Source organism: Dendropsophus ebraccatus, chromosome 1 (assembly GCF_027789765.1).
Source record: "Dendropsophus ebraccatus isolate aDenEbr1 chromosome 1, aDenEbr1.pat, whole genome shotgun sequence".
Lineage (NCBI taxonomy): Eukaryota > Metazoa > Chordata > Amphibia > Anura > Hylidae > Dendropsophus > Dendropsophus ebraccatus.
The window spans coordinates 88,375,510-88,399,986 of record NC_091454.1 but is presented as its reverse complement, the minus strand read 5'-3'; the positions used below and the strand labels follow the sequence as shown (position 1 = coordinate 88,399,986).

The window sequence follows — 24,477 nt, the reverse complement described above, 5'->3', positions numbered from 1 at the left end:
GGGCTCACTGAGGGACGCCAAGGTAGGAGCAGTCATATGTTTATTTATTTGTTTCTAACAGTCTGTATTTGCAGTCTTTTTTCTTTTTTTAGCTGTTAAAAATGTCTGAAATGTTTCAGCTCTTTTTGCATGGAAAACTGCAGTCTGCAGGCTGAAAATATAGCCAACTGTATGTGAATATAATGGGTATGTTCAAACAGAAAAAACAAAACTAAGGCCTCATTTATATGTTCAGTCGTTTTTCAGGACTGTATATTATGTTAGCAATCGTTGTCCGCAATCCGCAAAAAAAATTTGTCCACAGTGCATCTGTAATCTCTATTTGTTGTTAATCCATAAAAATGGGAAGGTGATGGTTAAATTAGGGTGATCCATATGTTCTGCGGACGTTTATGGATGTTTTTTTCCCCCAAAAATACACATCTGCAAAAATTACAGAGGCTCCCATAGATTTCTGTGTGTCAATCAATGCCGCAATTACGGTCTGCACTAGGACGTGTCCTTTTTATTTTTTTTTCAGCACAGATTGCTGACCTGCAAAACTATGCATAGTGTGAATAGCTCAATAGAAATCAGTGTGCCCTAAATTTACAGGACCTGTAAATAAGGACATTTGTTATTAGCTATATGTGATTGCAATTGAAGCATTTGCTATGAATGAACCACCTTTGACATTCCTTGTGACTAGCCCGTCATTTGCACTTTAACCTTCTTTGTATCATAAAGCTGTATAATTCCTAATGCTCTTTTTCACGTCCAAGAAAGTTACAAACAATACTTATGACTTAAGAGGCTCATTTAAAATCTGTCCCTTTTCCTGTAGGCTAGTATTACACTGTCTGGGAAATAGTTTAAAGATGGAAACACTGATATTATCTTTAAGTAGCATATTTTCAGAAAACATTCTGCTATCAGTGTCTCCACCATGGTGACCATAATCAGCAAGTGGGCATTTGTATTTAGGCTTTACTGCCAAATGAACAGAACTGAATGTCTCTATGTAATTAAAATGTTGGCTTCCAGCATTGTCTGGACATTCCGTTACAATATGTTTCCCATCAATACTGCCTCAACAGTGTGCAAATTGTCCCCCTGTTAAAAATTTTCTGTTATTTCCTTCCATTTTGAAAACCACAGATATTCATTTTCCAGTTCTCTTTAGATGATAAGTTGTGTGTTTTATTTAAAGCAATTTTTAATTATTTTGCACAAACAGTATGGAAACATCAGCACAGTCCCTTTTTGTCCTCTAATGGACCTTGAAAAAGTGAAACACATTGCTTGTAAGCAATAAAGATTTCATGGAGCAGACTAAATTGATATGTATTAAATGGGGATTCCCATTACAGAGTTACAGAAGCATAGTAGCTTGTGGGACTATGTTATTTGCATACCTCCCAAATTGTGTAAGGGCCCTATCACACAAAGCAATAATCGTCTGAATTGGGTCAATTATCACTCCGTGACAACTGTTATCGGCTGATACTTCATTTAGGTTTGGACCTGAAATCGTCGGGCGCCGTAATGTAATAGTGATGCACAGCCAACGGCTGATGATTCCCCAAACACCTGACACCTTACCTCTCCCCGCTCCCGGTCTTCTTCCCTGTGCTCCGCAGCTTTCCGGTCAGCTGACAGGTCGCTCAGACTCTGCTGCTGCCGGGACCAGGAAGCTGCAGAGCACAGGAGAGAAGACCGTGAGCGGGGAGAGGTAAGGTGTCAGGTGTTTGGGGAAAGGCTGCATGGACATCGCTAACTATGTCCATGCAGCCCTTGCTGTCTAATTATCAGGCCGCCTAATAGGTCCATTAAATGAGCAGACCGGCCCTCGTTTACTAAAATGATCGGGCTGTAGTTTGTAATAGGACCCTAACTCTTGTGCATCGGCTGTTTTCAGCTTCACAGCCACCTCGGGCATCTGGGAACAGGCCAAAGGGGGCCAGGAAGGCATTATTACATAGTTACATAGTAAAGTTGGAAAAATACAAATGTACATCAAATTTAACCAAGGGAGAAGATGGATGAAATGGATTGGGATTGATTGATGCATAGATGGAAAATTCTATATTTCAAGAAAGCTGTTAATGTTGTTTTGTTCTAAGAACCTGTCTAGGCCTGTTTTGAAACACTCCATTGTTTTTGCTGTGACCAGATCCTGGGGTAGACTGTTCCACAGAGTCGCAGTGTGTTGACTGAGGGGCTGCAAAGTGGTACATGCAGGAGCTAGGAATGTTGTGGTACTGCTGAGGCACTTGTCACAGGGCTTGATTGGTACAATAGCTTTTCTCATGGTCCCAAAACACACACTTTGTAAATGTCCGTATTCCCCCTTTCTATAGTGTGTTGGTGCAAGACACAATCACAGAGCATTCAGGAAAAATTTCAGAGTGGTTAACTTTACTGCAAAGTTCTATAAGGTGCAGATACATCATGTGTTAACAATCTTTTGTAGAAATAACACTTTAACCCTTTAATATCCAGCAACCTATGCCTGCTGTCATTGAATGGAAACCCACTATATAAGACATAAAAATGCAGTATAAGAACCCTTCATCCTTAGAATACCCTGTAGACCTGGAATAAATGTTAGACAGTGCCACAATACACATATGCTTACATTCAGCAGCAATAAGAGCAGGGTTTGGGACACTGCAACAGGTCTCATGGTAAAGAGGACTGGACTTTTTTTTTCTCCAGGCGGAGGCAGTGCCCCCTTGTCTTTTTAAGGGGTTTTACCTGGAGCATCTTTTCACTGTATTTCTGTATTTCATTTTATGCACTTAAATAAGTAGATCATGCCACACATTTCCTCTCAAAACTAAATAAATGTATTCTTTCCTAATTGCTTAGACATTCCATGCGTGCATCCATGAATCAGGAGCCAAATCTAAGCAGCATCCTGATAATGTGCCCCGACCTGTCAAACAAAGTCTGTTGGCAATGAGGCATTGCCATAAAATGTACGATATGTGCCATGCTAAGATAACTGTGGGTTCTTATATATCTCTCCCCAAAATCGTCTTAATTTATTTGTATACACATACTGAATGTGATTCTGCACAGGTGCCCATCTGGAGAGGGGAACCATTCAAGGAGAAGATGGAGGGAGAATGTCAGCAAGCCCACCTGCCTTCCCCCACTCTATAAACATTCAGCAGGTGAAATGAAAAAGACAGTTAGCTAAGATCAAACGGAATGTTCAAAAGAATGTGTTAATCCATCTGGAATTCTTCAGAACTGTCAATCACACATACAAGACCCACAGGAATTTTAAGTGGAATTTATATTTCCCTTCTTTTCAGGCTGGAGGATGTTAAACTGAAAACGTGGATGGGGGTTGGCACTTTCTATGAGACTAGAATGGTTCTCTTGGGATGACTGAAACACCAGTTTTGAGAAGAAAACGTCACATTTTGGGTTACTTACCGATCCCTGGTAGTCTGTTTGTCTCTTTAGCTTCTCTTAACTTAATTAGGCTGTAAAAAAAAGCTGAACGTTCACTTGTGTTTTGCTGTTTCTGTAGGAAGTTCTATTAATCTCTAAAATCTGCAACTATTTCTCTTGTCATTAGGAGAAAAGAGAGCATTACTGCCATTTGGTTCTACTGTTATACTGCCTGTTCCTGTATAGCTGTACATGGGGATCTCATTTTCTCAATCCAATATGCTATTTAAAACTGCAATGAACTGAGTACAGCAGCTTCCTGTCTGCACGTCTAATCACAGCTTTGATGTTAAGCTGCATGTTTTTGGACCAGTTGCGTCATGGAGGCAAGATTGCCAGAAGCCTCTATGACATGACAAGGGATTGTCCAGAGACAAAAATTGTTATTTACAATTATTTACAAACACAATTTGACACGACTAGTATGGTGTAATGAACTGTTCTGTTAGTGCTGGTTCTGGGTGTCTTGTAACTTCCACACTGGTCACACAAAAACATAGTGCTTTCCCCCAACTTTCTGTTTTAGTGATGTACTTGAAGGGGGCTTTCTGTGTGGCTTAGGGCAGCCGGCCCCCTTCAAGTTCGTCATGCAGACACAGGGAGTGGGGTTGGTGGGGAGGAGAATATGTTCTGATTTCTTTTTTTATACCATGCAGTGTTACGTAAAAAAAAAGTCTCTTAAGTGTGGTTATACTCTGAAGCTCTCATTTACATCAATGGAACTTTTTTTTAGGATTAGTACAAGCATAGCTACATAGCTACTTTTTTTGCAACAGCATCACCCCTGTCCTCAGATGGCGTATGGTATTGCAAATTAGCTCTATTGACTTGAATGGAACTGAGAGGAAAAACCACATTGAAACTAAGGACAAGAGTGGTGCTGTTTTTGGAAGAAAATGGAATGTTTTCTAAGCCTGGATAACCCATTTCATGGCTGGCCACCCTATGATGACTGTGGCTCAGAGGTGGTTTCAGCGCTGTTGCAAGTTGGAACATCTTTGGCCAGTGTGAACAATCTGCTTTATTCAAGGTCAATACAGTGGCGGTTAATAGGATCCCTGGACAAGCACTGAAATTGTGAGGAAGGTGGAAGCTTTCATAATTTTTCGTAATCTGAAATGAGGGCAGATAAAATAGAGACAGAAATGGTGAACAGAACCAGGAATTACTTACATCATTCAGTTCAGCTGTTGTCCTGATATGCAAGCAAATGGTTATGATAGTGATCTTTTTTTTTTGCTTAAAGTATAACTAATTTAAAATTTGTTTTTTCAGAAATCATTATTACAAGTGATTTTAAGAAACTCTGTAATAAGTTTTATTAGGCAATACTGTACTTAAAAAGCTGTTTTCCAGCCTCCCCCCATAACTTCTTAACTGTGCATCATAAGGCAAGGCTGTCTTCATTACAGAGGAGCAAAGTAAAGATTGGTTAGCTGAGCCCATTATAACCTGTGGAGTGGGGAGGGGTTAAGGGGCATGAGTGAGCATAAGAAACAGCTGTACAGTTTGGAGACTGTCTAGGCTCTCTGCAATCTCTCTGCCTTTTCTCCTCTTTGTTTGCTCACTCACCCCCTCGACCCTTCCTTCCCCTTTATAGAGCATAATGGACACAAATCTTGCCTCTTCTGATATGAGGGGGGGGGGGGAGGAGGTAGGGAAACAGCTTTTTGAGTACAGAAGGAAACTCTTTTGCTAAAAAAAAAAAAAAGTTACACTTTAAGAATACAGTAATAGGTCATTTAGAATGCTAGAGGGAAAGTTTGGGGCGCTCCTCATGCATCCGAGCACCTGCTCGTCCAGCCTAGCCTGCCCCCTCCCGGCTCGCCCACTATGCATATTCATATATGCATAGCTAGGCTGCTTGTTATGGGCTGCTTCCTGCACATGCGCCATAACAAGTGGCCTAACTATGCTTAAATAAATATGCATAGTGGGCGGGCAGGGAAGAGGCAGGCTAGGCAGGAAGAGCGGGTGCTCAGACCAGCTAATTAGCATATTGGTAATTAACAGAAAAGGCAACTATACCGGACCGCAGAGGAATAACAAGTATAGCACGGGAATCCTGAAGTAAAGAGTGGCTGGCTCATATCAGCAGGTTCACTTGCCCGAACCTGCTCATGGTGCTACTTTAAAGAACCATGGTTTTCAAACCACTATAGACCTGAAATAGGGGCCTATAGAATAAATATAAGGGGGAAGGGGGGACTGCCTGTGCCAGGCTTCGAGTACTTATCAGCTGCTGTATGTCCTGCAGGAAGTGGTGTATTCTTTCTAGTTTGACACAGTGTTCTCTGCTGACAGGTACTGTCCAAAGCAATAGCAGATCCACACATATAACCTCTCCTGCTTTGATCTGTGGGGATCTACTATTGCTTTGGACAGTTCCTGTCAGCAGAGAGCACTGTGTCAGACTGGAAAGAATAAACCACCTCCAGCAGGGCATACAGCAAATGAGTACTCAAAGAAAGAAAAGTACTTCAAGACTTAAAATTTTTAAAATAGAAGTAATATACTAATAATATAACTTTTTTCTCAGGAGTACAGCTTGAAAGTCTTGGCCACTAGGTTTCTCACTTCTCACACCCATTGATCGATACTTTGGTATATTGTTAGGATTAACACAGTAGGGTTATAGGTATAACTTGACGGACTCTTTTCTTTTTTTCAACCCTATTAACTATGTAACTGTCACTTTTTTTAATTACAGGTGTTTTTTTTGTTGCATCATTTGGGTTAATTACCAAATCCAGCTAAATGCTGGAATAAATTCCCCTTACGGCAATCACATATAAATCAAAAATAACCTATTAAGGGTATACTGGGGAAAACGCCATTAAAATCTCAACTTTTAATAATACAATTAAAATAGAAAACCCCACAAACAATTAATACCACACATGTGGCGAACACAAGTACAGACAATATTCCACAAGGCCACGCACCAACCACGTGGCACTCCTGGACCCAATCCACACCAAGGTCAATGAATGCGGTAATAAAGAATAAAGATACGATCTCACCCATTCAGTTGTCCAACTCGTTCATGGTGTGTTACTTCATGGTCCAGTGTAAAGCAGGAGTATACACTCACATGTAGCAGGCCTTCTTATCTCTCCCTGTATGCCCCTAAGTACACGTGAGTGTATATGTGTTTCTACCCCTGCTCGCACAGGGTCCGTCGGGGTACTCGCCCTAACAAGGGCGACCCCTGCCCCGATCTACCCTTTGAAGTCCAATCCCTATTAAAACCCTATATCTGCCTCCCGATGTGGCCCGTTTCTATTGGATTTGCCAATTATCATCAGGGGAATGACAAACAAAAAGGGAATAACTTAATCTGGGTATTAAAGTGCGTAAAAAATAGAGTACCTAAATATGGTCACAGTGGTGACTACAAAAAGGTGTCCTGTGCAGGTAAACAAATCCCCATGCTAAAGTGCTCAATGCTGTAAACTATACCAGTGGGCAAGCGATAAGCCGATGCACTGTATTAGCTTCGGGGCCTGCCAAGGTGCAGTCTGGTGCAGTGGCTACCTGTAGACTGAACTAGTGATCCCCACTAGCATGGGGATTTGTTTACCTGCACAGGACACCTTTTTGTAGTCACCACTGTGACCATATTTAGGTACTCTATTTTTTACGCACTTTAATACCCAGATTAAGTTATTCCCTTTTTGTTTGTCATTCCCCTGATGATAATTGGCAAATCCAATAGAAACGGGCCACGTCGGGAGGCAGATATAGGGTTTTAATAGGGATTGGACTTCAAAGGGTAGATCGGGGCAGGGGTCGCCCTTGTTAGGGCGAGTGCCCCGACAGACCCTGTGCGAGCAGGGGTAGAAACACATATACATTCACGTGTACTTAGGGGCATACAGGGAGAGATAAGAAGGCCTGCTACATGTGAGTGTATACTCCTGCTTTACACTGGACCATGAAGTAACACACCATGAACGAGTTGGACAACTGAATGGGTGAGATCGTATCTTTATTCTTTATTACCGCATTCATTGACCTTGGTGTGGATTGGGTCCAGGATTGCCACGTGGTTGGTGCGTGGCCTTGTGGAATAAGGTCTGTACTTGTGTTCGCCACATGTGTGGTATTAATTGTTTGTGGGGTTTTCTATTTTAATTGTATTATTAAAAGTTGAGATTTTAATGGCGTTTTCCCCAGTATACCCTTAATAGGTTATTTTTTATTTATAAATCATTTGGGTTAAGTACAATGTTGCTATGTTTGTTATGGGTACCAATGCTCATGGAATGATTCATTTAAATGTAAGACATGTAGGTGGAGGAGCATTTTTTTAATTATGACATTAGAAAACAATTGTGTGTCAAGGAAAATCCTCATACAACCTTGGACATCCCATCTGACAACTTACACCTACTGCATATGGTTAGTTAGCAGTTACTTCTATTGGCAAGAATTTGCAATACTGGCCTGTATAGCAGGGTATTATTGTTGGCTTAGGAGCACAGATAGGTCACCTACTATTTACCAATCCATATTATTTAGGTGCATACAGTTAGTTTTCTGTATGCTAGCTTTACACGTATTGTTTTCTCCCCCGCCAGCTTCTTTTGTGTATATTTACTCATCAAAGCATGTTTTCGTTTCAATGTTCCTGTTATTTTGTTCCTGACTGCAACATTGGAATGAAAACATGCTGTTTTAGTGCAGTTCATTTACAGTTCTGTTCAGATGAACTCAAACTTTGCTTCAACGTTCCTGCTGAATCGAACTTTTTAAAAGTTTGCTCATCTCTAGTTGCAGGACTCTAAGGACTCTGAGATTTCTAAGCATCTGAGCAGCTTTAGAACAATATGGATTAATAAACGTGACAATGTGGCAAAGTGGGGTGATGGGTGTATTTTCAAAGGAAACTGGGCACATTATAAACAAATACATCATTTTAAATGTTAAATAGTATTTTACAAAGGAAACGTGGCCTAGAATATTAGAGGGGCAGTGTCCAAAATGAAGGAACATGCAATCTGATGAAGTGTAAAACAATTATCATGAATAATGACAAAGTGTTGTATGTAAGAAGCCTTTGAAAGCCAAGCTTTATTCTTTATCTTAATTATGTTTCTTAGTGAAAGAGTTGACCGTTACAATTACAGAATTCTGCCCCCATGGTTAGGGCCGTCTCTTGACCTCTCTTTAATGTCTAATTTTGTTTCTAACAGGTTGCTAAATGATACATCCTCCCTGGCTCCTTCCAGTCTGCTGCCAGTGTTGTCTGTTTATTTTAGTGCAACCACTAGAAAGAGAAAAGTGTGGATGGGCCTGTACAGGCTGACGTCGACAATTATGCATGACACTGCAAGCAATAATGTTGTATATAACTGCTGTGAAAAGGGAGCATGCTTGTAAAATAAATAGGATAAAATGCCTGTTACAAGTACAGGGCTTTGAACATTCAGTAATGTGTTAATTATGTTGCAGAATTTTCAGAATTTTATGGAAATCACAATTTTTAATATAAGATGGGTGTAATCTGCAATAAAAATCTACAGAACTGTGTGTGGTGATACCCAAATACTTAACCCCTTAACGACAAAGGGCGTATAGGTACGCCCTATTGCAGGTAAGGGCGTTCAGAGCGGGGCCGCGCGGTGACCCCGCTCTGAACCGCGGCGGTCCCGGGTGCCATTTGTAGCCCGGGACCGTAGGTATTAGTGGGCACGGTCCGATTGCCGTGCCCGCTAATACAGTAATCAGATGCAGCTGTCAAACATGACAGCTGCATCCGATTACCGGATCCAGCATCTCCCTGGTGTCTAGTGGCGGAGATCGCTCCTCCGGGATGTTATCTCGGAGAAGCGATCTCCATTTCTGAAGCCGGCCGGGGACCGCGCCAAGATGGCGCCGTCCCCGGCTCGGCACTCGTTTGTTTCCGGCTGCAGCAGCCGAAAGCAAACGAGTGCCGATCTCATGGATCTCTGCAGCATATCTATGCTGCAGAGATCTCAATGAGAGATCAAAGTGTATATACTAGAAGTCCCCCAGGGGGGGCTTCTAGTATATGTGTAAAAAAAATAAGAAAAGTGTTGTTGTGAATAAAAAGCCCCCTCCCCTAATAAAAGTCTGAATCACCCCCTTTTTCCCAGGTTATAAATAAAAGTAAATAAATAAATAAATAAACAAACATGTTTGCTATCGCTGCGTGCGTAATCGCCTGAACTATTAATTAATCACATTCCTGATCTCGCATGGTAAACGGCGTCAGCACAAAAAAATCCTAAAGTGCAAAATTGCGCATTTTTGGTCGCATCAAATCCAGAAAAATTGTAATAAAAAGCGATCAAAAAGTCGTATATGCGCAATCAAGGTACCGATAGAAAGAACACATAATGGCGCAAAGAATGACACCTGACACAGCCCCATAGACCAAAGGATAAAAGCGATATAAGCCTGGGAATGGAGCGGTTTTAAGTGATGTATATTTGTTGACAATGGTTTGAATTTTTTACAGGCCATCAGATACAATATAAGTTATACATGTTATATATCGTTTTAATCGTAACGACTTGAGGAACGTGCATAACAAGTCAGTTTTACCCCAGGGCGAATGGCGTAAAAACACATTTCCCCCAAATAAACAAAATGCGTTTTTTTTTTCAATTTCACCACACTTTGAATTTTTTTCTGGTTTTGCAGTGTACTTTATGCAAAAATTCAGCCTGTCATTGCAAAGTACAATTAGTGACGCAAAAAATAAGGGCTCATGTGGGTTTCTAGGTGGAAAAATGCAACTGCTATGGCCACAAGGAGGAAAAAACGAAAACGCAAAAATCGAAATTGGCTCTGTCCTTAAGGGGTTAAAGGGAATGTTCTAGATCCTGCTCAGAACTTAAGTGTCAAGGAGGCAGTGCTGAGCTTTAGCATGCATACCTCCTCCCTCCTTAATCTCTCCTTGCCTTGCCTGATTGACGTGCATGGATCAGTGCTGCCAAACAAACCCTGTATGTCAGTCAGTCAAGGCAGGGATGGGTGGGGAAGGAAATAGATGTTGATTCTGCAGCTCAGTATGGCCTCTTTAACAATTGTTACAGATGCTCTCAGTATTTGCAGTATGCCAATGCCTTACAAGTTTACACATTATGCCTTGTAAGATATTTTACTTGTGATGGTATTTACTGTGACACAGCCATCAAAACTTAAATGCAAAACATTACATTATTCAAGAACTATTCCCTAAACTGTTTCCATATGTCAATGGGTAATGAAAATGAGTGACCAATCACTAACACTATTGAATTGGCTTTTGCTGAGTAATAAAATGTCACAGTGACCTTGAATAATATAATTGGCCAGCAGGGTGATCAATAGTATAGAAATTCACACAGTTAATATTTCAACAGCTTCAAGTAGCATAAGAAACACCTTTCAGATGTTTGTCTATCTGGCAGAAGATGCTGTTATTCGCCAGTGGGAGACATATTATACTGGGCTGTCTGTTTTTAATCAAATTTCCCATTGGAAAATTGGGACTCTTCATTTACAGAAAAAAAATTGTAGTTTGGGAACAGATAACACAGGTAGCTGCAATTGAAAGGGGGCTACAAAATAAAACAACAATATAAAAACATTTTTGTTTTGCCAGGTGAAGCTCTATCTTTGTTTTCAAAGAACTTGCAAAACACAATGAAAATGAATAATACAACAAATTGTTATCACAGTAAAATGATCTAAGGTTTCGTGTAAATTAGGAGATTCTCTAGTTTCCTTAACTTGAAACAGAAACCTAAAATAAATGATGTGTGATGATGTGTTAAGGGAATTTCACAGACTCTCACCAGCCTTTGTGTTTTTTGATTATAATTGTCTAAGAGTCTAACATGATGATGATGAAGAATAAAAATAACACAGCTGACAGCAGAATCTAATGACTGTATGTTAAGGTGACTTAAGCCCGTATTCCACGGGTCGTCGGAGGAGCAAACGAGCGCTTTCAGCGCTCGTTTGCTCCTCGTTCGCCGCTCGCTGCCGCCGCTATTCAACGCGGCTGCAGCGAGCGGATGAGTGCGGGAGGGGGCGGCGGGGAGCTGCGGGGGGGCTGCCCGGGGGATCGCTAGATCGTCCGGGCAGCCCATAGGATATAGCAGCGTCTGCTGACGATGCTCCTATTCAACGGAGCGACGGCAGCAGATCGCTGCTATATCAGTCGCTTGTTTTTCAACATGTTGAAAAACAAGCGACTGCAACGATCAGCCGACATGAACGATGTCGGCTGATCGTTGCACTCTATTCCACGGAACGATTATCGTCCGTAGCGGTCGATATCGTCCGAAAACGAACGATAATCGTTCCGTGGAATAGGGCCATTACACAAGCTTTGTTGTTATATGTTGTGTGTTATCTATACTTATGGCAGTCACAGTCAAGCTAACATAATCCTTTACCAACATTCCTTAACCAATGGTGATTGATGCTGCGCCAATAACTGAGACATAAGATGCAGACAATATTAAGAGCATTGCCATTACAGAAATGACAGTATTACCACTGTAATACAATTCATTGCACTTGTGCAGTTTCTCAAGAAGATGTGTATATATATATATTCTACCATGTTTTTTGTGAATATATTCATTTTCGCAAACTTGCCTCCTACACCTGATATGCTGCTCCTTCCCTCCCATTGTTTACAGCTCATTAAACCTACTCTGCATTTGCTAGGGAAGTGTGCGAATTCCTCAAGGGATAAATATATGGATGTAGAATCCTATCTATCTATCTATCTATCTATCTATCTATCTATCTATCTATCAATCATCCTTTCTCTCCTGAGGTTTTGATAAGACTTTTTTTTTCTTTTCACTGCCAGACATTCGGGTATTCTAGTTTACATAATAGAAGATTTAAATTTTGTAGCCAATGAAAAAGGTAATAGGTTGAGGGGTGCAAGACTTATAAATGTAGATTGTTATACTCTATTAACATGACTGCCGCAGGGGTTGAGCTGGATTGAGGCTTGGTGTCACATGTATTCTAAAGATCTGCATTACACCTGCTATAAAGAATCACCAGGTCTCGCTACCTACCTACCTTCCTTCTATTTTTTGTCTTTGCAGTAGAGCCCTTAGCTAGGGAAATTAAGAGGGATTCAGGGTGTGAGGAAGGGGGGGTAAAATTGCATTATATGCTGATGACGTTTTTTTTTAGGCCACAAACAAAGTAAAGAATTTTGGTTTTTACTCAGGTCTGAATTTAAACTAGCATAAATCTATTTTGCTGCCAATTAATTCAACAATGAATCAGAACTTAAGGTGGCATTCGGGGCATTGAGATTTCATTATAGACGAAGAAATATGTAGAAACATTAACCCCTTAAGGTCAAAGCCAATTTTCGTTTTTGCGCTTTTCCTTTTTACATTTTAAGTTTAAAAGTCCATAGCGCTTGCATTTTTTCACCTAGAGACGTATATGAGCGCTTATTTTTTGCGAAACCAATTGTACTTTGCAATGACAGACATTATTTTTCCATAAAATATGCTGCGAAACCGGAAAAAAATAATTTGCGCTATCAAATTGAAAAAAAAAAAGGAATTTGTTTTGATTTCGGGGAATTTTGCATTTACGCCTTTCGTCCTATGGTAAAACTGACTTGTTATGCATGTTTCTCAAGTTGTTACGATTACAACGATATGTAACATGTATAACTTTTATTTTATTTGATGGCTTTTAAAAAATTCAAACCATTGTTAACAAATATATGTTCCTTAAAATCGCTCCATTCCCAGGCTTATAGCGCTTTTATCCTTTGGTCTATGGGGCTGTGTGAGGTGTCAGTTTTTGCACCATGATGTGTTCTTTCTATCGGTACCTTGATTGCGCATATATGACTTTTTGATCACTTTTTATTTGATGCGCCCAAAAATGGAATTTGTTTGTGCTGACGCAGTTTTCCGTGCAAGATCAGGAATGTGATAATTTAATAGTTCGGACGATTACGTGCGTGGCGATACCAAATATGTTTATTTATTATATTTGTAAAATGTGAAAAGGGGGGTGATTTGGACTTTTATTAGGGGAGGGGATTTTTTATTAATAAAAACACTTTTTTACTTTTTTTTTTTTTACATCAACTAGAAGTCTCTGTGTATATACACAGCAAAGATCGATTAGATGGGTCATAGATTGCTTTGGCCTGCTGCAGGCCATAGCAATGTATTGCCAAGCCGGGATCAACGTCATTACGACGCTGAGGCCCGGGCCGGCCAGAAGAACAGCTGCATTGAAGTGCTTAATTAGCCAGCGCGGCAACGGGACCCGCGCCGGCTAATAGAGGCACTGCCCGGCTGCAGATTGCCGTGGTGCTGCGGCGGGACCCTGCTCTGAACATCCCCCGCGGCACCATGATGTACCAGGTACGTCATGGGTCGCTAAGGGGTTAAACCCAAATTAAATAAATTGAGTAACTAAATAAGGAAGTGGAATAAATTACTACTTTCTAGGAGGAGAGCGGCACAGAGCGGGGAAAAAAGACAGGGCGACAGAGCAGCTAGCAGCCAGCGGAAGCTAGGTGAGTATGATTGTTTTATTTTTTTTAGCACAGTGTGTGCCTGATACTCTATAGGGCTGCAGGGGAAGAGGCTGATATTAAATGGGGGCTGCAGGGAATGGGAGTAGATGAGACTATACAGGGGCTGCAGGGGAATAAGGGAATGACACTAAATGATAGCTGCAAGGGGAAGCTGATTAAATGGGGACTGGGGATACTGATATGATGGCTAAATGGTGGCTGCAGGGGTTGATACTAAATGAGGGATGTGGGGGTAACATTAAATAAATTCTGCATAAAGGCCAAAATTATCTCTGATGAGGGCGACCGCTGATCGCCGAAACATGTTAGATGTTTGACCTGCATGAACTACGGCAACTACTACAGTGACGTCACTGCTACTCGGTGGAAAATCATTGGATTACTCACCGTATGCCGAGAGTTGGTAGTAGTGGAGCCACTGGCCGGGGCCCGCTCCCAACTCGACACCTAAACACCTACAACTACTGAAAAGATACAGAAGAATCGAGGATACTATACTACATCACAAAACTACCAGGTATTCAGCAGTATAGCTATATATTACTAAGGATACTTAAACTGCTTGAACGGACCATTGTTACTATTTACTTACGTACTTTACATAAGATATATTATGATAACATCTTTATAGGACAGTATCTCTTAGGAAACTTCTTTTCCATCATTTAAGCACACACTGTAGCACTTTAAGTGTATACACATATTTGTGGCGTATTTTAACTATTAGGGACCACGGAATCCCTTGCTACACTTTAGCAGCATAACAGTTGGCTTTTTCCTAAGTACAGAGCCATGTATATGATTGTTTTTTAGAAATTACTTTTTTTAAAGCAACATTTTATCTATACAATTATATAAGGGGTCTGATATTAAGGTGTGGCTGCTGGGGGGATGGATATAATATGGGGTCTGCGGGGGGGGGGGGGCTGATTTTATATGTAGGCAGCAAGGGGGGGACTGATTTGATATGTGGGCGGCAAGGGGGGGGGCTGATACTATATGGTGGGAACTGTTACTATATGGGGTCTGCAGGGGGAACTTGTTGCTAAATGAAGTCTTCCAAGAAGGTGAGACTGATAATATGTGAAGGCTCCAAGAGGGGGTTGACACCATATGGGGGGGAGTGCACCGGGTTCTTTGAGGGCTGCAGAGGGGAGGAACCTTATACTAGAAGGTGTTTGTGCTATCAATCAGTGCTGAGTGAGGGGTGGGGTGGGGATGGATGCTGTTAATCACTGCTGATAGGCTGCACCCTGCATGCTGTTTTTCTGGCAGCCCTAGGGCAGCCTCCAATTTCTCCAGACGCCAGGAGTTGAATGCTGAGCGTTTGGGTTTTAATATAAATATTTTAATACCAGGCTCTAGGATTTCAGAAGAGTTATGGGCAGTACTGGGCTGTTTACACAGGCACAAATCTGAAAGTAAATATTTCTGTTGGTGCTCCTACCTAGGTTCCATGCAGCCCACCCTGGATTGGCAAATAACTGGCAGCAGAGGGGGACTGACACAAAGCATACTACAGTATATCCATACTTTGGAGCAGATGACATTCTGATTGCCTCACATGAAGAATACAGTAAGAATAATAAATCCCTTTAAGAGATTGTGTTGTGTATGTCTGAAATGTTTCATCATTCCCGGTAAATGAAGTTTGGGCAGAGTGATGCAGCAGCCAGGGGACCCTCCTGATCTACAGGGTGGAGACCACTACATGTAACAGGTGAACAGGCTTCCAGAAGCAAATATCTTTGAGAACGGAAGTACCACTGCATCTTATCAAGAGACCTGGCGCTATGTATAATGCAGGAAAAATCCCCTAGCTTCCCCTAAGGATATCACATCCCAGCTGTTTATAAGCTTGAAGTACCTGCAGCCTACGAGCGAGTCAGAGAACTGACAGTGTTACTCTGTGCCTGTGTCTGGACAAATGTGTGGTGTCCCACTAGGGGTGTTGCAGTTATAGACACCCTTTGCAAAAGTCTGTACTTATTGTGCCGTTATTGTGATGAAAGTAGTACTAAAGTTCGCCACTAGATGTCGCTATATTATGTATATGGAAGCTGCACAGCTGAAGGATTGCCAAGGGTTATTGCTTTCTATGAGTCACCAGAATCTGTAGACCAGTAGGAGTTCTGCTTTCTTCTTTCCTATCATCTTCCTCCTTTCTTCTTCTGTTGCACTCTTTCACCCATTCACAGCGCGTCTTACATGCTAGAGAGGAAATAAGTCACACAAAAGACAGTGAGAGTAGGTCAGTCCTAGTCAGTACCCCGTATGGGTAGGACGCAAGGCAGCATGGTTAAACTCCTCCTCTAGGCGAGGACAAGTCGGCAGCAGGGAACCCTCAGCATTCTGCTTAACCCAGGTAACAAGGTCTGGGCCCTGTGTCGCCCATTAGGAAGGTTCAGCCAAGTCTAGTGAGCATAAGGTGGTGTAAAGACTGAAGTCAAATTCTTCTAAGTATTCTACCTCATCCTCCAACGTCCCGGCAGAGCACAGTATTACATGGGTTGAGACTCTCACGGCATCCTCCTCTCTGCAACTCACTCTTGTATCACTCAGCACAACTCAACCCACACAACTATATCCTCCACTGCACTTCTACTACAGATATGGTCGTTCTATTGTTAAGTGTTAATTTGGAACTTTATCAAGTGTGTTTTAGAGCCTTTATCTGAAGGAACCGTTGCTGTTGAACCTGTATGACCTGCTGCACATCTACAAGTAATAAACCGACTCAACTATATCTCCACGACTCTGTAATTATTCGCCACCACCCACACAGCACACACAGTAACCTTGGGACATTCTCCCCTTTCTGTGGGTTGCTGGTCCTATTATCCGGGAGGGTCACTATACCACTCTGGCGATCCATGACATAACCCCAAGGGACCCAGTAGCAACCCGGCAGGACACTAAGCACAGGGGAAAAGGGTACAACCGGCATTGTAAAATAAAAGCAGGCGTGCCATCACACTTGTGTGCCCTCCAGGCACTGGCATCACGTGACAACATCCCAAGGTCCGACTGTATCTCGGCCAACCACCACAGAAGTGGCGTCACACTTCACCATCTAACAAGTAACCGTCCGCTCCTCCGATTAACACCACAGGGGGTACACCACACATGCAGTGAGGAAAGCCAGTTGCCTGGAGACCAGGAAACCAGGCAAAAAATGCAGGGCATGAGCCCTAGGTTCCCAATGCTTGCAACCTGGGTATGAATAGCCTTCTGAATTGATTTTGTAGGTTTAGGTTACATGACAATAGAATAATATTGCCTAATCCCATTGTTACACTGCTAAATTGCAACTAATGATCATGTATAAACTACAGGGGTTTCATGAGCCACTGCACCTAAGTAGCTGAGACACCTGTAGGAGCTAGAGAGAGTATCACTTTGCTGTGTGAAGGATTCCGGGAGAGGATGCGCCTAGGCTGCGTTTGATTAGAAGACCTGGTGCTATGTATAAATTCCCCTAGTTTCTATAAAGAAACTATGTAATAAGGATTTTCCTTTGACTGTGAATTGAAGTGTATAGGTCTAATCATGTGATAGAAGAACTCTTCTTATTATTCTCATCTAAAGTTGGTTAAGTGATGGTATACGTGTGCCTCTGTTTGACTATCCTAGGCTTCACCCTGGCCTTTTTTTCCAGTATATGTCCGCCTTTTGCTCAATACAGTAGTTGTCCTCTCTTTTGTCCATATATACAAGTTAGGTATTTTGTACACTTTCTTCACCCACATTAGTAGTGCCCTCTTTGTGCCAGGAAAATAAAATCACTGTTTACCAGTAACTACAACTAACAGCTGAGACCTCGTTTTATAGTCTGAGGTTCAGTGTAGGAGGTGCGATGCAATATTGTTGCATCACTGACATCCTAATTGTGCTGCCAGCCTCTTGTAGATCACAGGTTAGTGGTCTCGGTGCAGTGGTCTAGGTTTATTGTGACCATTGCCCCCCGATTCATAGATACATAGAAGATTGTTGGCAGAAAAAGACCACTTAGTCCATCTAATCTGCCCTTTTATTAATTCCTTTTTTATTATCTAAGAATAGGTATATGTTTATCCTAGGCATATATAAATCCACTCACAAACAATTATGTTCAGAAGAGAAACATTTTAGGTTCCTTTCCCCAGCACATTTAGTAAGTAGGCCTCCTCTATGCTCCTAAATAATAAGTACGTCCCTGTGTTCTCCCATATAGTAGTTAGACCTGTCTGAGCTTCTATATAGTAGTTAGGCCTCTCTGTGTGTGGTGTCCCACCACGGGTGTTACTAGTATTTTACACCCCTCACAAAAATCTGTAGTGCTTTAAGTTAATGCACAAAAGTGTGAAAACAAACAATGCCTCACAATGTATTGGTAGCCATTAGTACAAACTAACATGGAATCTAGTAAACATTGGGAAGCAATCTTTTTTTCCTTTCGAAGTGACAATGGGCCTCCTGCACATGTGATATGTCAACTTTGCATCTGGTCTAATTATTTATTAGTGTTATAGTCAGAACAAATCATTTTTCCACTGCTTGCTTCTTGCAGATGTTACAGGTTATTCTAAACTTTGATACTTCTACCCTGGTCTGTTGTACATATTTTAAAATACATTGGATCTTCTAAATTATTCCCATGAAATCTCCAAAGAAAGTCAAACTTTCCAGTTTGGCAACTGCCTGATGATGGGTGAAATCACACGTCTACCTTCCAGTGGAGATCTTCCAGTATCTTACTTTGCCAGTCCTGGTACATGATTTTCCTGCTCGTTACAATTCACAGAAAATGCTATGGCAGTATTTAGTTTCTACTCACATCATTAGCTGTGATTAAAAAAAAAATAGAAATTGTGTGCCTGTTATTTGATGTTCAATACATTTAAAGTGGACCTGTCGGCAGTTTTGAGCTATTAAAACTGCTGACAGGACTATACAGAGGGTGGTTAGGGGAGTCCACACCTACCTGATAACGCTAGCATGACCAAAATAAAATTTTTTGACGCTTCTGAGCCCCAATGAAAAATTTCAGCATGCCCCTCCCTCTCCCAACTCACACATTAAGGGTAGCTTCACACGTAACGTATCGCAGTGGATTTGATGGTGCGGATCTGCAGCAGATCTGGAGCAGATTTGATCTAGATAACTGAACACAGAATCAAATCTGCACCATCAAATCTGCAGTGGATCTGCTGCGCATTCTGTACGTGTGAACGCACCCTAAATCAGACACAATCAGGGGCAGAATAAACACAAAGGGCATAATGGGGGTTGTAGTTCTGCAACACCTGGTCAGCCATAGGTTGCAAAACTACAACTACCGCCATGAACTGTCAACAGAGCATAATGGGATTGTAGTTCTGAAAGCTGGATAGCCAAATGCTGCAAATCTACAGCTCCAAACATAAACTGTCAGCAGGACATAAGGGGGACTGTAGTTCCGCAACTTGGAGAGCCACGTGTTGGTAATGCTTACCTCTACTGGCTCCTTGTCAGCTCCCGTTCTCTGACCTCATCTGGTCAGGTCTGGATGCTGTGTAGTGCAGGCAGAGCCAATGACACTGCTCTTCATAACACAGACATTTTGTATAGCAGGAGAGCACAGGGCACCACTCCAGAGTGACAGCATGTGTCAAGGGGGGCTAGCAGGCCCCCCAACCATACAGGCTCAGTTATATTGGAGTTTTGACCCCTATTGCCGTTCCTCCTGGACACCACCACAAGCACTCAGAAGAAGGCTCTGTGTTGGAGCTGTGGTCAAGGGGTAACTGGTCTGTTTACAGACCTTCCAGCAGTTCATTTTTTGGCTCAAATCCCTTGATGGAAATTAAATATAGGTCTTTACTTTTTCCCATTATTGTATAATTTTTAAGGCTACCCCTTCATCATCCTCCTGCCCCTCCATCATCATACTACGTACCCCTTCATCCTCCTGCCCTTCCATTATCATAGTACTACCCCTCTCATCCTCCTGCCTCTCCATCATCTTACTACTTCCCCCTTCATCCTCCTCCTGCTCCTTCATCATCATATTAATACCCCCTTCATCCTCCTGCCCTTCCATCATCATAGTACTATCCCTCTCATCAGGGCCGGACTGGGACTAAAAATCAGCCCTGGCATTTCAGAGCACACAGGCCCACTCGCCGCGCGGTGAAATGTTATGAGAGGATGTTGTGAGCGCAGCACGACTACATGTTGTATCATCACGGCCATGACTGGAATTACAGATAATAACACAGTAAATGGGGTCAGAAGCTTCTGTCTCTGTACTGTGTAGCTGAGCTGTAGTTACAGGTCATCACCAATACACAGTGTACAGAGACAGACTGCTTCCTGCCCCGGTCACCGTGCTGAGTTTAACACCACCACCACATACCTCCACATACTGACTAATACCACCGCATACTGACACCACAGCATACTGACTAATGTCACCACATACTGACTAATACCACCGCATACTGACTAATACCACCACATACTGACTAATACCACCGCTGCTACTAAATAACATCCACTGTACACAGATTACTATCACCTCATACAGTCATATAGAGGTACCCAGCTCTACACAGGTTCTGTACACCACATACATTACAGTGCAGTTACATCAGGTGACTCACAGGGGACGTCTTCTCTGATCGGAGTTCTTCCCTTTTCATTTTCTTCTCCATCTGCCCTGGGCCCTCCGAGCCACGAATCCACAGAATCTGCCAGACAGACATATTAGGCTCCTCACCCTGGCACCATCCTCATCTCTATACACACTGCACATCTGCATTGGCCCCTTTACACCCTCATTTAGTATGTAGGCTGACTCTATGTGACCCCCGTATAGTATATGCATCCCTCTATTTAGCCCCCTAATAAATGGCCCCCTCTCCCCCTATGTTGTCCCCCCTTATAGATGACCCCCTCTCCCCCTATGTTATCCCCCCCTTATAGATGGCCCCCTCCCCCCTATGTTGTCCCCCCACTTATAGATGGCCCCTTCTCCCCCCCTTATAGATGGCCCCCTCTCTCCCCCCTTCCCTTATAGATGGCACCCTCTCTCTCCCCCCCTCCCTTATAGATGGCCCCCTCTCCCCCCCTTATAGATTGCCCCCTCTCCCCCCTTATAAATGGCCCCCTTTTCCCTACCCCTTATAGATGGCCCATTCTCCCTCCCCTTACAGATGATCCCCTCTCTCTTCTCCCCCCTCCCTTATAGATGGCCCCCTCTCTCTTCTCCCCCCTCCCTTATAGATGGCCCCCTCTCTCTTCTCCCTCTGTCACTTATAAATGGTCCCCTCTCTCTTCTCCCCCTGTCCCTTATAAATGGTCCCCTCTTTCTTCTCCCCCTGTCCCTTATAAATGGCCCCCTCTCTCTTCTCCCCCTGTCCCTTATAAATGGTCCCCTCTCTCTTCTCCCCCGTCCCTTATAAATGGCCCCCTCTCTCTTCTCCCCCTCCCTTACAGATGGACCCTTTCTCTTCTCCCCCCTCCCTTACAGATGGCCCCCTCTCTCTTCTCCCCCCTCCCTTATTGATGACCCCCTCTCCTCCCCCTCGCTTATGGATGGCCCCCTCTCTTATGGATGGCCCCCTCTCTCTTCTCCCCCTGTCCCTTATAGATGGCCCCCTCTCTCTTCTCCCCCCCTCCTATATAGATGGCCCCCTCTCTCTTCTCCCCCTTCCCTTATGGATGGCCCCCTCTCTCTTTTCCCCCTGTCCCTTATAGATGGCTCCCTCTCTCTTTTCCCCCTGTCCCTTATAGATGGCCCCCGGTCACCGCAGCCCTTCCCGCTCCTGTCACCTCTTATCACCGGAGCTGCACGGCCAGCTCCGGTCACTGCTGCCCGCTCCTGTCACCTGTCACCGGAGCCCGCACGGCCCGCTCCGATTACTTGTCACTGGAGCCCGCACGGCCCGCTCCGGTCACCTTTCACAGTAGCCCGCACCGGTCACTGCAGCCCGTTAATGCCCGCTCCTGTCACCGGAGCCCGCACGGCCTGCTCCAGTCACTGCAGCCCACTCCTGATGTGCTTCTCTAATCTAATCAACGTGAAGGAGCATGGGGCCGCTGCGGCCGGCTGTAGTGCACATACAACGTGCGCTCCACGGCCGGCCGCAGCGGCCTCACGCTCCTACTCCAAATTGATTGGATGAGCACATTAGGAGCGGGCTGCAGTGACCGGAGCGGGCCGTGCGGGCTGCGGTGACCTGGTCGGGCCGGGACAAGAGAGAAGGGCTGCGGCGGTGATTTTTATTTTTTTTTAATAATATTTTTTTTTTATTATGCAGCCCAGGCGGCCCACGGACTGGTAATCTGGCCAGCCCAGCGGGCATTTGCCCGGCTCGCCAGATTACCAGTCCGGGCCTGCCTCTCATCCTCCTGCCTCTCCATCATCATACTACTTCCCCCTTCATCCTCCTCCTGTCCCTTCATCATCATACCAGTACCCCCTTCAGCATTCACTTGTCCCTTTAAAACAAAAAAAAGCTATACTTACCTCACCAGTATGGTTCCTCACTCCTCTCCCTGCTCTGCATGAGTGACATCACCCGCGCAGGAAGGGGACGGGGCTTCCCAGGACATACCCGGGACATGGTTTTGCCGGGGATGTCTCCTCAGAATCGGAACAGTCCAGGCAACTATGTGTTCACACTCCGTATTTTTGCTCAGGAATAAGGGATAACTAGGTGATTGGTGAGGAAAGATGTTATACTCTACTTTCTGCTTAATCTACTTTTTGATTTTACCACATTTTCTGCGGCAAAAAAATCTGCAGTGTATGAAGCTACCCTGGGGAGTGGTTGTGTGACTATGGGGGCATAGTTATGAGGTGTAGTCATGGGGTGTGGCCAAGGGGTGGTTATGGTGGTTATTAGGGCCGTGGCACACATGTTCCTCTTTGTTCTCGCCAAATGTTGGGAGGTATGCCTTGAGTGATAGCTCTAGTGGTGTTCTATTTGGACTCTAGAGCTATCAGTCATAGCTGAGAGGAGGAATGGGAACACTCTCAATACAGAGGGCTCTGGGTATTTAGTCATCCAAGCTACATGACTGAAACATCCCCACCCCAACCTCTGTATAGGCCTATCAGAAGTTTGGGTCATACTGCGGGCAGGTTTGCTTTAAGGGTTTTGGGGATTTATGAGATAGAGAAAATATACACCATGGCAATATATGCCGTCCGACACAAATCCAAACACTCTGCATGTGCAGATTTACTGCCATTGTCTGTATCCATGTTTTCCAGGGTTCCCTAGGGCTGCATCCGACTTCTTCAGCCAGTTAGATAAATGCAGGGTCCGGGATCAGATGAACCAAAGCGTGCTTGAGATTCTCTCATCTATAGTAATAAATATTAATTCCTTTATTTATATAGCACTAACTTCTTCCACTGTGCTTTACATCACTCATAGAGGTCCCTGTCCCCATCTGGGCTCGCAATCTAAATTCACCTATTGATAAACTTTGATAAACTTACATCAGTGGTATTAAAAATAATGTTTTGATAACAACATATAGGGATGAACTGGTGTCTCAACGCTGTCTGTTTAGCTGGTTAACGTACCTGCAGAACCATCTGAAACCAATAGCCTGTTTTCTGACAATGCTGAAATCCCATGCAGACCTCATGGAGCTATCAGAATTTTACAAACATGAAAGGAAACATTTCCTTTAATGTATATTTGGAAACATCTATTTATGCAGTCCCTATATATATTCTTTTAAAGCAAATTTGTCATATGGTTTCACATAGTGTAACTAATCACATCCATGGGCTATGGTTAGAATATCTTCAGGCAATGTGCACATTCAGCAGGAGATTTATCAAAGGGTGTAAAATTTAGACTGGTGCAAACTGCTCACAGCAACCAATCACAGCTCCTCTTTTCTTTGACCAGAGCTGGAAGCTGAGCTGTGATTGGTTGCTGTGAGCAGTTTGCACCAGTCTAAATTTTACACCCTTTGATAAATCTCCCCCTCAGTCTTGAAAAAAAAAAATTCCATTTGAAGCTGTGTTTTGTTTTTGTTTTTTTTACTTTTTCAGACATTTTTCAGGTGTATTTTCATCATGTTTTTTTAAAGTTAAGTGCTGTAATGTAATTCTTTTTTACCTCCTCTTGGGAATGCCCATAGAAAATCTCTCCTGCTCTGGACAGTTCCTGTCTCGGACAGAGATGTCAGCAGAGAGCACTGTGTCTGAATGAAAATAAAACATTCCCTGCAGGACATATAGTAGCTAATAAGTATGGGAAGATTGAGATGTTTAAATAGAAGTAAATTACAAATCTAAACAACTTTCTGATACCAGTTGATTTGAAAGATTTTTGCTGGACAACCCCTAAGTTTTAAAACGTCAACAAGAGGCTCTATGGGAGCCTTGCATTCTTTACTATGCACCTTCCTATATATAATTGCACCAAAATAGACATCACATATTGCATAAGAACGTGTGGGTACATTTTCAAAGGGCCTACTAC

The 24,477-nt window shown here is 43.1% G+C and overlaps 1 long non-coding RNA gene across 1 annotated transcript in view; it reads right to left on the bottom strand.

The window, feature by feature from the left end:
- LOC138775172 (uncharacterized) overlaps nucleotides 1–24,477 on the bottom strand; it is a 42,573-nt gene that overhangs the window by 11,537 nt on the left and 6,559 nt on the right. Inside the window, exon 2 of the long non-coding RNA XR_011360518.1 lies at nucleotides 3,427–3,476. This is a non-coding gene — a long non-coding RNA (uncharacterized lncRNA). The remainder of the gene's footprint in view (nucleotides 1–3,426; nucleotides 3,477–24,477) is intronic.